Below are 16,406 nucleotides of genomic sequence, written 5' to 3' on the forward strand. Positions count from 1 at the left end.
AACAGATAGTGTGTTTTCTGTATGAAGCTGTGCATGCAATCACTTACCATTAATATGAAAAATGTTAAACTCTTTAAAAATAGATTTGGGAAGCTAAAGGATGCTTATATATCTTGGGAAAAATAGATTTTAGTATAGTTAACTGATGCTATTTTTTAAAGATTTTATTTTTACAGCAGTCTTATGCTATAGCGAAAACTGAACAGTAAGTAGACATTTCTCATATACCTTCCGATCAAGCATGTGTCAACATTCCCGACCAGAATGGTATATTTACTATAACTGATGAATCTACATGGACACATCGTTATCACTCAAAACACAAAATTTACATTAGAATTCATCTCGCTGTATATTCTGTGGGTTTTGACAAAGGTGTAATGATGTGTAACCACCATTACTGTAATCATAAAGAATACCTTTACTGCCCATCCCATGACAATTCTCTGTGCTCTCCCAATTTATACCTCCCTCCCCTCTAACCTCTTGAAATCATTGATTTTCACTCTTGCCATTTCTGAACCTTTCCCATAATATCATACAGTTGAAATCCTGCAGTATATATCCTGTCCGGATTGGCTTCATTTACTTATTAGCAGGGCTTTAAGGTTTCTCCATGTCTTTTCATGGCTGGATAGATCTGTTATTTTCCATACTGAATAATACTCTATTGTCTGATTCTACTACAGTTTATTTATTCTTTCACCTACTGAATGGAATGGCATCTTGGTTGCTTTCAAGTTTTGGCAATTATGAATAAAGCTGCTAAATACATCCTTGTGCAGCTTTTTGTGTGGACACAGGTTTTCCAGGTCATTTGAGTACTGAAGAGTATGACAGCTAAATGCTACTGTAAGGGTATGCTTAATTTTATAAGAAGTGGCCAAAGTATCTGCACCATTTGGCACTGCCGCCAGCGATGAATGAGCGATCCCGTGGCTCCAGTCTCACCAGGCACACGGTGTTGGTGGTCTTGTCCTGGCCATTCTAACAGGTGTGTCATGCTATGTTGAAATGAAATTATAGACATTTCATTCAATAGCCATCTCTGGAATAATATCATGTGGAAGACTATATTGAAAGGTGTTAAATAAACACACACAAAAATAAATGCGGTCATAGCATTTGCCTGAAAGCAATGGAACCCAACTCCAGTACTCTTGCCTGGAGAATCCTATGGACGGAGGAGCTTGGTGGGCTGCAGTCCATGGGGTCGCGAAGAGTCGGACACGACTGAGCGACTTCACTTTCACTTTTCACTTTCATGCATTGGAGAAGGAAATGGCAATCCACTCCAGTGTCCTTGCCTGGAGAATCCCAGGGACGGCAGAGCCTGGTGGGCTTCTGTCTCTGGGGTCGCACAGAGTCGGACACAACTGAAGCGACTTAGCAGCAGCAGCAGCAACCCCACCCCAACCGGCCCGAAATATATATCCAGTATAAATGGGCTTCCCAGGTGGCGCTAGTGTTAAAGAATTTGCCTACCAAAGCAGGAGACGCTGGAGACTCAGGTTAGATCCCTGGGTCTGAAAGGTCCCTTGGAGGAGGAAATGGCAACCCACTCCAGTATTCTTGCCTGAAAAATTCTGTGGATAGAAGAGACTGGTGGGTTACCGTAAATGGAGTCGAAAAGAGTCGGACACAGCTAAGCAACTGAGCATGCATACGCACATCTCATAATTGTAGTAACTACAATTACCAATTTCTCTTAGGGGAAAAATGCAAATTGAAACACTGATGAGTACATTTCAGAAACTTGAGGTCTAATCAAAAATAAAGGGAAGGTTAAGAAACCTGTTCTGACCAGAGGAGCAAGACAACTGTATATCAGGTGGGATTCTCCAACAGAAAATAGATGTCAACAGAAATGTTGGAGAAATCTGAATCAAGCCTGCTGCTGCTGCTGCTGCTAAGCCGCTTCAGTCGTGTCCAACTCTGTGCTACCCCATAGACGGCAGCCCATGATGCTGCCCCTTCCCTGGGATTCTCCAGGCAAGAACACTGGAGTGGGTTGCCATTTCCTTCTCCAATGCATGAAAGTGAAATTGAAAGTGAAGTTGCTCAATCGTGTCCAACTCTTAGCGACCCCATGGACTGCAGCCCACCAGGCTCCTCCTAGCTTCCAGTTAATAGTATTTTACCAAAGTTAGTTTTTTAGTTTTGACAAATACATTACTGTCATGGAAGATGATAACATGATAAGGAGTAATTGGACAAAATGTATTGAGAATTTTATGAATTATCTTTGCAACTATCTATAAATCTAAAGTTGATCCAGAAAGAAAAAAAGAGTCAGTAATGCCACAGGTGCCCTCTAAAAGTCATTTCCTTGTTCTCCAATTGATTTTAAGAAAAAAAAAAAAAATGCAGGTTTATTCCACTGAGAATATGTGATGGGAAGAGGAAAAATGGTATAGAGTTATGATAAATCTAATTGAATTAAACAGAAGCTAGACTCTTGCCAAATTCCTTATGTAAATGATTGTAGGGGACACTGTATGAGAAGATATTGCAAATAAATTAAAATAGAGGACTACTGACTGTGAAGATTTGCTTACACTCATTTCTGGAAAGAAATTATGTCCACCCTTCATGCTATAAGTAAGGTTAGAAATAAAACCCAGAGAAAACCTAGAATTTACAATGGACCTCAACAGCATAAATATTTTAGTATAAGTGTGTTCCACATATTGCATTTGTTATTTATCTGAAATTTAAATTTAACTGGGCTTCTTGTATTTTATCTGGCAAACCTACATAGAGAGTACCCTCCGGGCCAGTGGCAGACTGCCTATCTCAATAAGACCACATCTAAAAGTAGTTTACATTCTACTGGGAAAGATAGCAATGTATTTAGGCACTTGAAAGCATGATACAATGCGAAAGATTCCAAAGTAGGAATTTGAAATACTTTGAAACTTTGAAACCTTTCTGAGAGAACATTTAATTAGAACTGAGGGAATTAAAGAGGCCTAGTAGAAGATATGGTATTTATACCGAGTTTCTAAAAAATGTAGAAGTTATGAAAATTTAAAGACAGGTATATCAGGGTATTATCAACAGTATGAGGAAATGACATAAATTCAGAGAGAAAATGTTTACCATGGCATAGTAGGTGAAATTGTCTATTCTTGGGACTCGGAAAACTGCTTCTAGGGGGCAAAAAAAAAAAAAAAAAAGTGCTATTTTCCTAGAACTCAAATTCAAATGGAGAGAAATTAACAAAAGCTCATCAAATAATTGATAAGAATAAAAAGGTATATAAAATATGTTCTATAAAAAATAAAGTTAAGGGAGATTCAGGTTTACCAGTTAGCACTGGTGGTAAAGAACCCATCTGCCAGTGCAGGAGATGTAAGAGACAGTGTTCCATCCCTGTGTTGGGAAGATGTCCTGGAGGAGGAAATGGAAACTCCCTCTATAGTCTCACCTAGAGAATCCCATGGACAGAGGAGCCTGGTGGGCTACAGTCCATAGGGTCGCACAGAGTACTAAAGCAACTTAGCAAGCAAGCAAGTAAGGGAGATTCAGAATGATAGAAGAGGGTTCAATTTTATATAAAATTATCTCAAGTAAGGTAACGTTTGAGCAGACATGTGAAGAAAAAGGAAGGAAGTTATTGTTATTTAGAGGAAGTTCAGTTCAGTTCAGTTCAGTCGCTCAGTCTCTTTGTGATCCCATCAATCGCAGCAGGCCAGGCCTCCCTGTCCATCACCAACTCCTGGAGTTCACTCAGACTCACGTCCATCGAGTTCGTGATGCCATCCAGCCATCTCATCCTCGGTCGTCCCCTTCTCCTCCTGCCCCCAATCCCTCCCAGCATCAGAGTCTTTTCCAATGAGTCAACTCTTCGCATGAGTTGGCCAAAGCACTGAAGTTTCAGCTTTAGCATCATTCCCTCCAAAGAAATCCCAGGGCTGAGCTCCTTCAGAATGGACTGGTTGGATCTCCTTGCAGTCCAAGGGAGAGGGAAAAGCAAATCTAAAAGCTTGGGTGTGGGACCACGTGTGCTTTGAAAAGATAGAGACCAGTAGAGCTGGAACAAGACTTTAAACGGGGACAAAGTAGGTCTGAGAAGGGTAAATGGATCCAACCACATAAGCCCTGCTAGTCCGTGAAGAGCAGAATGTTCTTGGAGTTCTCTGAGCAGAGAGGTGACACATGATTCAGTTCATAAAGGAACACTCAAACCTTGCTTGGGAGCTTGGCAGACAGTAACAAAGGTGGAAGCTAAACAGCCAATGAGGAAGCCGTCCTGATGGTTCCACTGATATCAACCAATGGGGGTGCTGTCCGTGATGTCAACAGCCAATGAGGAGGCTTCCATGATGTTTCCACTGAGATGAAGCTATAAGGAGGCTGTCCAGATACTTCCAATGAGAAGCAAAGGGCCCCAGTGACACGATTTATAGTAAAGGTTGGACACGTAGGATTTGTTCATGGATCAGAAGTGAAAGAAGGTGAGCACTCAGAATGACTTCAAATCACAGAGTCATAAATTAGCAAGAGATGTTGGAAAATAATATTGATACCATTAAGCAAATGAGTGAATGAAATAGAGTGAGACAAATAAATAAAGGTTGTTACTAATTAATGGATGGCTTTTTAATTATTAGATTGAGAAGACTGGGATTTCATGATGTAGATCTTAGGGAATCACAAAAGGTTTTTTGAGTAGAGGAATATCATGCTTAAATATGATACAATATACAATACATTATAATATAATACAATTTAATGTAAGGTATAATGTAATATAAATTGCCTCATTTTTTTTAACTTGAGGTGGAAAAGTTTGATTTAATCATTCTGTTTGATTTATGACATAGTGATTATTTATCCCCCTATATACCACCCCAGACCCAGCCTAATTCTTTTCACCACAAAACTCTTAGAAATTGTCCCATTAAAAAAAAAAAAATGGACTTCAAGATTGCAATATTCTCTTTTCCCCCTTCCTTCTCCCTTCTTTCCTTTCTCTATAGCATTCTGTATTATTAATTAGTGTACAGAAAACTGGTATTTTCATACACTGATTGCAAGAATATTAAAAGGTATGATTTTTGTAGAATCTAAACTGGTGTGATTCACCAGAAACTAAAAATACACATACTCTTTGAACTACAAAGATTGATTTAGAAATGCAACTTACATTAATAAAAATCAATACACAATTTTAGGTGAGTATGCATGGGTTTTCACTCGTTCCAGTCGTGTCCGACTCCTTGTGACTCCACGGACTGTATTTTGCCAGGCTCCTCTGTTCATGGGATTTTTCAGGCAATACTAGAGTGGGTTGCCAGTTCCTTCTCAAGGGGATCTTGCCAACCCAGGGACTGAACCTGCATCTCCTGCCACTAATGCATTGGCATGTGAATTCTACCACTGAGCCACCTGGGAAACCTTGAGCCACCTGGGATAATTATTACAGAATAAATTGAAATATTATGGAAATGCTTGAAACTGGGGATTATTACTGATTTTAACTAAGATTTAAACAATGAGGTAAATAGTCGTTTATCTACTGAAAGAGAGAGAGACCTGAATAGTTATGCTTCATATAGTGATAAAATAGTTATCATATTTTGGTAAATAAATATTTATATGTAAATATTTATATATATATATATTCATATATATATATATGTATATATATCACCATCCCTGGGATTCTCCAGGCCAGAACACTGGAGTGGGTTGCCATTTCCTTCTCCAATGCATGAAAGTGAAAAGTGAAAGTGAAGTCGCTCAGTCGTGTCCGACTCTTCGCAACCCTATGGACTGCAGCCTACCCGGCTCCTCCATTCATGGGATTTTCCAGGCAAGAGTACTGGAGTGGGTTGCCATTGCCTTCTCTTTTTTTTGTAAAGTTTTTGTTTCTTTAATAAAACAGCAAGCTCAATGAGAGACAAGGATATAGCACCCTTAAGATACTATGTTAATAGTGGATAATAGTATAGACAAATTTTCTAAGTTATTTGATAATGCAAAAAATAAAAATTTATCAGCAATCAAAAGCATGCTATTCATTAAAACACAGCAAGTTAAAATATTTTTATCATGTTCAAAGAAATAAATAAATGGGTCTTTTCAACACAAATATTTAATCCCTTTGTGTATCAGCAGAAAGAAAAGGGCAGATATGCTAGAATAATATTCCTTGAAATATTGGTTTGAAGCAAACATTTTTAAGCTTTGTGGGGGACTGGTGATATTAGCCCTAGATAATGGATTACTAAACTTAAAGCAAATGCAGGAGATTCTGCCACAGGCAAAATACAAGATTTCCCGCAACAGTTGTAGTTCTACTAGGGCCATTTGGATGAAACTTCATGGTATTACAAGACCTGTTTTTAATATAGTAACAAACACTAAGCAATTCCAAAATGCTTACCCTTAATTAGAATGAACTTCGCCTGAAGCCAGATTATAATGTATTTGTTATTTCACTTGTCACAATTAAATAAATACATAACTTAAACATGTGATGATTAGCAATCACTTTGAATTCTTTATAAGGTACATAATTTGGGGATGTCATCAAATATATATAGCCACCATTCTATTAGGTCTTTTTTTTTTTTTAGAGTTTTTTTTTGTTAAGTTCTTTGTAGTGATGATTTATAGTAAACAAAAAAATAAATCTACTGTTAAAACTATATTGCTTATTAAATATCCATCATGGGTATCTATTTGAAATTTTCACATCATCAAAGACCTGGTTTATCACACTACAGGAAGCCAAAGACCTAATGCTCTCTCTTATGAAATAATCTTTTACTTTATTTTCAGTACCTTTTTCTTTTTTCTCTTTCCCATTCAATTTACTTATAAGAGCAAAGAAAGCTTAGGGAGACTGCTTGCTTTCAATGCCTGGTAATGATGATGGTTAATAGCCTTTTGTGTTTTCAGTTCAGTACCGTTCAATCACTCAGTCATGTCTGACTATTTGTGACTCCATGGACTGTAGCGTGCCAGGCTTCCCTGTCCATCACCAGCTCCTGGAGTTTACTCAAACTCATGTCCACTGAGTCGGTGATGCCATCCAACTGTCTCATCCTCTGTCATCTCCTCCTCCTGCCTTTAATCTTTCCCAGCATCAGAGTCTTTTCAAATGAGTCAGTTCTTCATATAGGGTGGCCAAAATATTGGAGTTTCAGTTTTAGCATCAGTCTTTCCAATGAATATTCAGGACTAATTTCTTTTAGGATGGATTGGTTGGATCTCCTTGCAGTCCAAGGGACTCTCAAGAATTTTCTCCAACATCACAGTTCAAAAGTACAAATTCTTCAGCTCTCAGCTTTCTTTATGGTCCAACTCTCACATCCATACATGATGACTGAAAGAAACATAGCTCTGCCTGAGTGGACTTTTGTTGGCAAAGTAATGTCTCTGCTTTTTAATATGCTGTCAAGGTTGGTCATAGTTTTACTTCCAAGGAGCAAGCATCTTTAATTTCATGGTTGCAGTCACCATCTGCAGATATTTTGGAGCCCAAGAAGATAAAGTCTGTCACTGTTTCCATTGTTTCTCCATCCATTTGCCATGAAGTGATGGGACCAGATACCATGATCTTTATTTTTTGAATGTTGAGGTTTAAGCCAACTTTTTCACTCTCCACTTTCACTTTCATCAAGAGTCTCTTTAGTTTCTCTTTGATTCCTGCCATAAGCGTGGTGTCATCTGCATATCTGAAGTTATTGTTATTTCTCCCAGCAATCTTGATTTCAGCTTGTGCTTCATCCAGCCAGCATTTCTCATTATGTACTCTGCATATAAGTTAAATATGCAGGGTGACAATATACAGCCTTGATGTACTCCTTTCCCAATTTGAAATCAGTACATTGTTCCATGTCCGGTTTTAACTGCTGCTTCTTGACCTGCATACAGATTTCCCAGAAAGCATGTAAGGTGGTCTGGTAAACTCATCCCTTGAAGAGTTTTCCACTGTTTGTTGTGATCCACATAGTTAAAGGCTTTAGAATAGTCAATGAAGCTGAAGTAGATGTTTTTCTGAAATTCTCTTGCTTTTTCTATTTAGTTACCATTTTCTATTTACTTGTTTGGGGAAATAGTAATAAGCAGTAAGCTTATCATTCTAACATTCAAAGTTTGTGTTACTTGAAAGTATTCATGTAAATTATATGAACTGAGTTTGAACATGGAATAAAGAGGAATTGTTTGTATTTTACAAAAAACAAGGCTTAAATGCAAAATATCTTACTTATTTGAAAAACAATGTGATGCTGGGAAGTAGAATTCTATGGGCGTTTTGTTCTCTAACAAAGGACTGATTAAGATACTTCTTGGGCTTTTCCGTAATGAATCAGCTATGGTGACCTCTGTTCCCATGTAGGATACTAGCTAAATGGTTCCCTGGAAGACATTCTACTACTGATCCATCTTAGCTATTGCTTTCAGACTAAAACATTTAGTAAGAAATGTAATTAATAAGCACAGATTAGTCTTATGTGTTATACTTAGTTTATACTAGTCTTTCAATATATTCAGGTCTTACCAAATTAACTGCTCTATACTGGTGGCAAATCACTAAACACTGTTTAAATTTAATTTGAAAATGTTGACATGTTTAAGAAATGCTTCATGTCTTCCTTGTTTTCTGGATGCAGCATCAATAATTATTCATATATCAAATAAAGATTAGGAGATTTTAAACAGAAATTAAAATGGAGAAATAAGTAAAAAGCAGGAAAATGAGTCTTTTATATTTCAGAACTCAGGGATAAGCCATGACTATAGATATCTTAATATCTCATAAGCTTAGATTTCAGTTAACATGGGAGCCCCTAAATACTTGAAGATCACTGGAGTATTTATTATTTCTTAACAAAGTTTTTTTTTTTTTAAAGGTAGTACATCAGCTCTAAAATGAAAACAATTGGATTTGAAAAAAATTCATAAATGTAATACATATTTTTTGAGGTTCACTGTTTTAATGCAGTAGTTTGAAAATTAGAACAAAAGAGACTTAACGTGTTTAGAATTCCAGTGTATCATCATCTTATGAAGTGAAGGGATGACTTCAGATCCTTTTATTTTCATCCTTATGTTAAAATAAGCTTAATTGAAACATCTTTGTCTTTGCTCATGAAATCCCACAGAAGTAACTCTCTTGACTTGAGGTTAATTAGGGCTGTGTCATTACAGCATTAACCCAATCAATATTTTACAGTGAGAAACTTTCCTGTTTTTCACATTGTCTATTAAAATTTTGAACAGGTGGTGTAATAATGTCTTATTAAGTAACTTGATCATTGATTTATGATTTGCATTTAACAGCCCATAGGACATACTGCTTTATGTACTGAAAACTTGGAAATCTGCTGTCCTCAGAGTCCAAACCACATGAAGGAGATACTCCATAAAAATCATTCTGTAAGAGTTTACAGTTCATACGCAATATTTCTTCATATTTTTTTGAAAAATATAAAGCATTCAGTGACACTCTGCTATGCCCTGCGGTATTAATTAATCAGCTCAAAATACTTGTGAGTCTGTGATTTCCTCAGAGTGATGTATAAAGAGTAGCTCTTTTATGTTTAGCTTATAAATGAGGAAATGAAGATATATACATGCCATATAAATATATAAATAGACAAAAATAAAATATATATGTAGCTATTAAAATTGTATATAAGTTGTATAGTATATACACACTTGTCTTAACGGTTTCTGAATGACAACAGCAGGATCAAATGTGAACACCTTCAAATTCTAAAATAACACTTTTTTGTTTTAGAAAACATAAAAATTGCATAACCTCCTGAATTTTGAATGATTTACTCTAGTCAATTGTATTATTTTGACTAAACTAAAGAAGGAAAGAGGCATTGTTTTCATATCTTTGATTCTTCAAGTTTCTATTCGTATTCTAGGTATTTTTCTATTAGTTCTCTACAATATAACTTTAAAATGTACTTTTTCAGGCCCAAATGATTGTTGTTTTGGAATCCATAACTGTATACGTGCTGATAAATAAATGAGAAGACACAAAGGCTTGTACTGAGTCAGTTTAAGAAACACTTTTTAAAAATTATTTCTATAGATGTAAAAATATAATGAATTAAGAAATATTCAAATTCTTCACTAACATTTCATGTTTAGTCTTTTAAGTATGTGCTGAGAAATTGATACTTTTAGAATCTTCCCAACAGTGGTCTTTAGCCATTGGCCGTTTTAATTCTGGGGCCATCTGGGTGGTGCTAGTGGTAAAGAACTTGCCTGCCAATGCAGGAGACATAAGAGACCCAGGTTCAGTCCCTGGATTGGGAAGATCTCCTGGAGGAGGAAATGGCAATCCACTTAGTGTTCTTGCCTGGAGAATCCCATGGACAGAGGAGCCTAGTGGGCTACAGTCCATGGGGCCACAAAGAGTTGGACATGACTGAACACATTATAGTCTTAAGACATCTCATGTATAGAAGACATAATCTTCATGTAGAAAATCAGAGTGAATGTGGAGATTCTTTTTTAAAAATTTCTTACAAGCTGTGTGTGTGTGTGTTTAGTGTATAAATGCAAACAGATGTCTGATGTGTACCTTTACCGAGGAAATGCGCAGAATAGATGGGTGCCTTGTATTTTTCTTTCTTTTTAACAAAATTGCTTCAAATTTTTACTCAAAAGAAAATCAATGCACACTTCAAAGAAGACAAATATATGTCTAATGAAGCACAGTGATTTTTTTTTCATTTGTTGAGAGTGCCAGGTATTTAAATATATAAACTTTAAATATAGGGGAACATTTATATTTATATTTTCTCTTTTGTTGGTGTAAACAAAAAGGGAAGGATCCCAATAGTTACATTTTTTATTTTTATGCATCTTCTAAATTAGCAGGCTCTAACTCCAGTGCCTGAGCATCATATTGATTGAGCAAACTGACTGAAGGTGACCTAGGTTCTGGAGGAATTTCCAAGCTCCGCTTCACGGGCAACTGGAGACCACGAAGACTGCTATGTTAATGTAATTGATATCGAAGGGAGTAGGCATAGTCATGGTTTTTAGAATGGAGAATTCAGCCTTAGAGAGCAGAATATTGTCACCAGGGAGTATGGACAACCTTGACCTAAATGAGATCCAAGCAACCTGGATCCCTGAAACCAAGGTGTATGTTCTTGTCATGGATTCTTTTGAACAACACATTTTATGATACAATACTCTGAAGGTATCATAGGCCGCATACATTGATTCTGGTTTTCACTGCTGATTATATCTACTAGTGGTAGTAAGTCAGACGCTCAGGGAGATATTCGCTTTTCAGATGAGGTTATATCATATTGAAATGACTAATACTATCCGGTCACATCCAGAGCAAGTCAATAAAGTCCTTGCAAGTAAAGGTGAAATACGGAAAAAATTAGACTATGCTCCTCTCTGATCTTGTATGTTCAGCCCATCCTTGTCCGCCTGGCATGGTGTCCTGCTCAAGATTAAGGTGAAGTAAATATATTTTGGACTGATTGATTAAATAGATATTCATGTAGAATGAGGGAATGAATGAATACATAAGCGAATCTTTCCTTCTGTGTGGATCTAACCCTGGAAATGAATACTTTGCTGTGCAGGAAACAAAAGGAGAGAGAAATGAGGAGTGTCTTGAAGGAAAGATTTTATTCAAGCTAGGATGGTTTCATAGGTAAGAGGTACGGGGTAGAACAATTTCCCTTTCTGTCATTAACTTTGCATTTCATTCAATATATTGTTAAAATACTAAGATATCATGTTATAATGGATTATTATATTGTTATATAATTATATATACTATATTGTTATGTGGATAAACAAGATTATTAAAGTACCAATCTTGAGAAATATTCTAATAAATATTCTTACCAAGAGCCTCTAAGAAATAGTTGATCCTTTATCAGAAAAACATTTTTATTTTATTATATATGAGAGAAATAAACACACAAAAGTAATAATTAACATGACCGTTAGAAGTCAGAAATGCTCTCCCAAAGCATTCATTGAAGACAGTATCAGAAAACATTAGAAACAATTAAAGTGTGCTACTTTGGAGGATGGAAAAACTGCTCCCAATCACAACCTAATAGAGATAATGATTAGCTAGAAATAGAAGGAGATGGTGTGTTACAATTTTATGAGTCACTAAAATACTGCATCTGTGTAAAACAAAAAAAATATAGAAACAACAACATGGAAGATGATATGGAAGGATGGTGGTACTCACTGTCCTCTGCTTAGGTGGAGAGCTCCGTGCCCTTATAACAGGGTGGCTGTGAGGGGCGCCGAGTATGGGCTGGGGGCATTCTGAGGCGTGTCCATACCTCATTCCCCGATTCCAACCTTAACATTGTGTTCCCCTCTTTACTTAAACTTTCTAAGCCTCAGTTTCCTCTTCACACCTCAAGAATATACTAATACTTGCACTGTTATAATAAAATATTATTGATTCCTGCCTACAGAAAGGTTTAACATTGGTGACTATGTTCAACAAATATTACATGTTTACATTTTTATCATTTTTAAAGCATACTGAAATAATTTGATTATGGAAAAAATGCTTTTTGATAAAATATCAAATATGATTAGACAAATCAAAATGAATTTTGAATATATAATACATGTTGGAGGAATTGCAAATATTTAACTCTGAAACCAATAATAAAAATAAGGTATAACTTTGTCATGAGTAGCATATGCATTAAGTACTATGTTTTTTATCTTACTAGAGCAAACAATAAATTATCATAAATATTAGTCAGGGCAAATTGATGTTGAACATACAAAGATGGCAGGCTGTATGCTGGTAGACATTATATAAAATTCATATTAAAGTTTCAGGATAATCATAATCATGAGTTAGATTTTCATATTTGGAAAAATAGTATGAAAAGCCTCTTGATGAAAGTGAAAGAGGAGAGTGAAAAAGTTGGCTTAAAGCTCAACATTCAGAAAACTAAGATCATGGCATCTGGTCCCATCACTTCATAGGAAATAGATGGGGAAACAATGGAAACAGTGTCAGACTTTATTTTTTGGGGCTCCAAAATCACTGCAGATGGTGATCACAACCATGAAATTAAAAGACACTTACTCCTTGGAAGAAAAGTTATGACCAACCTAGATAGCATATTGAAAAGCAGACACATTACGTGGCCAACAAAGGTCCGTCTAGTCAAGGCTATGGTTTTTCCAGTGGTCATGTATGGATGTGAGAGTTGGACTGTGAAGAAAGCTGAGCACCAAAGAATTGATGCTTTTGAACTGTGATGTTGGAGAAGACTCTTGACAGTCCCTTGGACTGCAAGGAGATCCAACCAGTCCATTCTAAAGGAGATCAGCCCTGCGTGTTCTTTGGAAGGAATGATGCTAAAGCTGAAACTCCAGCACTTTGGCCACCTCATGCAAAGAGTTGACTCATTGGAAAAGACTCTGATGCTAAGAGGGATTGGGGGCAGGAAGAGAAGGGGACGACAGAGGATGAGATGGCTGGATGGCATCATCGACTTGATGTTCGTGAGTTTGAATGAACTCCGGGAATTGGTGATGGACAGGGAGGCCTGACTTGCTGCGATTCATGGGGTTGCAAAGAATCGGACGTGACTGAGCGACTGAACTGAACTGAACTGAACTGAGTAGCAATAATAACATTTTATAACTACATATATAATAAAGTATGCTATTTATTAATAATATTAATACATAATCATAACAATTTCTACCTGCCATGGATTCTTCTAAACCCCTTATTGATACTGTCTGAAAGATAAAGGGCAGATCCAAATGCTTTTTGTCTTGAATTCATCACCCACTTCACAGATTGTAATTCTTAGTGCTCTTCAGACTTCATACAGTTTCGAGAGAAATTGAAGATAATTAAATACAGCTTACAGAAAATGCACAAATATGCTTTCAGGTATACACATATAACAAGACAAGGTAAGGAAATACAAGACTCAGTGAAAATATCCTGAAGTAGCCAGCATTGCTGTGGGTTATACAACCTGGGGGTTATTGCTGTGGGTTTGAGAGCCCAGGTAATCCCTTTCAAGTCAAATCTTGTGCTAATTTGCATGGCTTCCTTCAAAGACTAATTAATTTAACAAGAAACAGGACAACTCAAAGGTAAAGTAAGAGTCAACATACTACTTCATTCTATCTTGGACTCAATGCAAATATCCTCTTTATTAAAGGATTAGTAGAAAGTGGAAAACAAACAAAATATTTTATGAGTTGTTTTCCTAAACTGACTTTTGGAAGTGTCCAGTTCTAAAAATGATTATTAAGGAGACCCAGAATATATAAAATTGTGTAGAGAATTGTCACTTTTCTTGTAACTTTGATATTATTGGGTACCCTGGCTAAAGCTGTTTAATCTCATTTTAAAATAAAATGTAGAGCTATAAGATTCCTAAAACTCAGAAAATCTCTATGAATGGAACTCAAATGCTTCTTTAGCCCTCTCTGGAACATGTACTTTTGTTATTGACAAAAATGACACATATTGGATGAGTTATTCCGTTTCTAGGAAAAAGAATGCTTTTTATACTTATAATATTTGTAATGAAGCAAGCAAAAGCTGGGAGAGAGAGAAAAAAGGATGTTTGTTAATATTGAAAGGCAACACATTATCTTTACAGTTATTTTCAATTATATTATATTGATATATCGATCAATAATACTTTTGAGTATCATTTGAATATGGGATTTTTTTCCATTATATTGATATTATATTGATCAATAATAATTTTATATATTATATTGATCAATATTATTATATTATATTGATCAATGATACATTTGAGTATCAATTGAATATGGGAATTTTTTATTTTTCCAGTAGTAGTGTATGGATGTGAGAGTTGGACCATAAAGAAGGCTGAGTACTGAAGACTTGATGCTTTTTAACTGTGGTGTTGGAGAAGACTTTTAAGAGTCCCTTGGCCAGCAAGAATCAAACCAGTCAATCCCAAAGGAAATTAAACCTGAATATTCACTGGAAGAACTGATGCTCAAGCTGAAGCTCTAATATTTTGGCCACCTGATGGGAAGAACTGAACCATTGGAAAAGACCCTGATGCTGGGAAAGGTTGAAAGCAGGAGAAGGGGATGACAGAGGATGAGATGGTTGGATGGCATCACTGATTCAATGGACATGAATTTGGGCAAACTCAGGGAGATGGTGAAGGGCAGGGAAGCCTGGCGTGCTGCAGTCACAGAGAGTCAGACACAACTTAGCGACAGAACAACAGCAACCAACGCATACACACACGCACAGTACATATACTAAAGGGCAGATGAAACCTTCATTTGTTTGGAATTCTCTCTTTGCCCTCGTGTTTGGAATCAGAAACACATTAACATTAATAACATAAGCATGAGTCAATGTGAATACTCTGGATTATGTAATGTTTATAAGACAATCAATATCAGAATTAGTGATGTGAATAGAGTTTGAATACTGAGACTACTAGACCCCGTTTTTATGACTGAATAAGGGTTATTCACAGGGAGAAAACATATATGAACTCCATCCGCATTACTAACAAATGAAACATGTGCCAGCGATGAATGGTCTGCAGCTGTGATCAATTCCAGCCGTTCCTGTGATTCACAGACTTAGGCACATAGTTAAGATGGTATAAAAGGATTCCAAAATGTGTTATTGCCTCTGATCATTAATCTGCTTGTTTAGTCATGAAGATTTTGATATTTTACTACTGGTTTTTCACATACCTTCTCTTAATTCCTTGCAAACATATGGAGAAAACATGAAGGTACTACAAAGGGAAGTTTTCTTTTCTTTTTGTATATTGTCTGAGAATATACAAATTCTTTTTTCTAGTTCAATGGTTCAACTCTCACATACTGTGCTTTCTGAAGTGACTTAGCATGCACGCAAACAACACCCTACATTTAAACATTAATTCACTGAGTATCATCAGTTGTGACGAATGAACACGAACAACTCAGCCACACTTCTTCGCATCTGATGATCTTTTTCCCAACTTCCTCATCTCCTCCTCCTCCTGGTGTTCCCCTTCCTTCTCCTTCATCACCACCTCCTCCTCCGCCTTGTCCTCCTCCTTCTTCCTCCTCTTCTAATTCTTCTACTGTTTTTCTTCACTGAGTCTATTGGATAGCTGAAGGAGTTTCCATCCACCTTTCATGGGTGATAGGTGTAGTAAAATATGTGTCAAGACAAGCAGGCAAATGATGCTTTCATTAAAAAAAAAAAATGTAAGCAGTTTCAAGACAGAAGCACAAAGGTTTTTAGAACTCAAACAAAAATGTAGTATCAAAGTAAAGAAATCATCATGTGGCAAATTTGAAATTATGAAAAGACTAGTAATTAATGGAAAATCATAAACTCAAATCTTTATGACTTACAAGTCAATAGGAGAAAATGGCAAGCCGTG

This window comes from Capricornis sumatraensis, chromosome 12 (assembly GCF_032405125.1).
Source record: "Capricornis sumatraensis isolate serow.1 chromosome 12, serow.2, whole genome shotgun sequence".
NCBI lineage: Eukaryota > Metazoa > Chordata > Mammalia > Artiodactyla > Bovidae > Capricornis > Capricornis sumatraensis.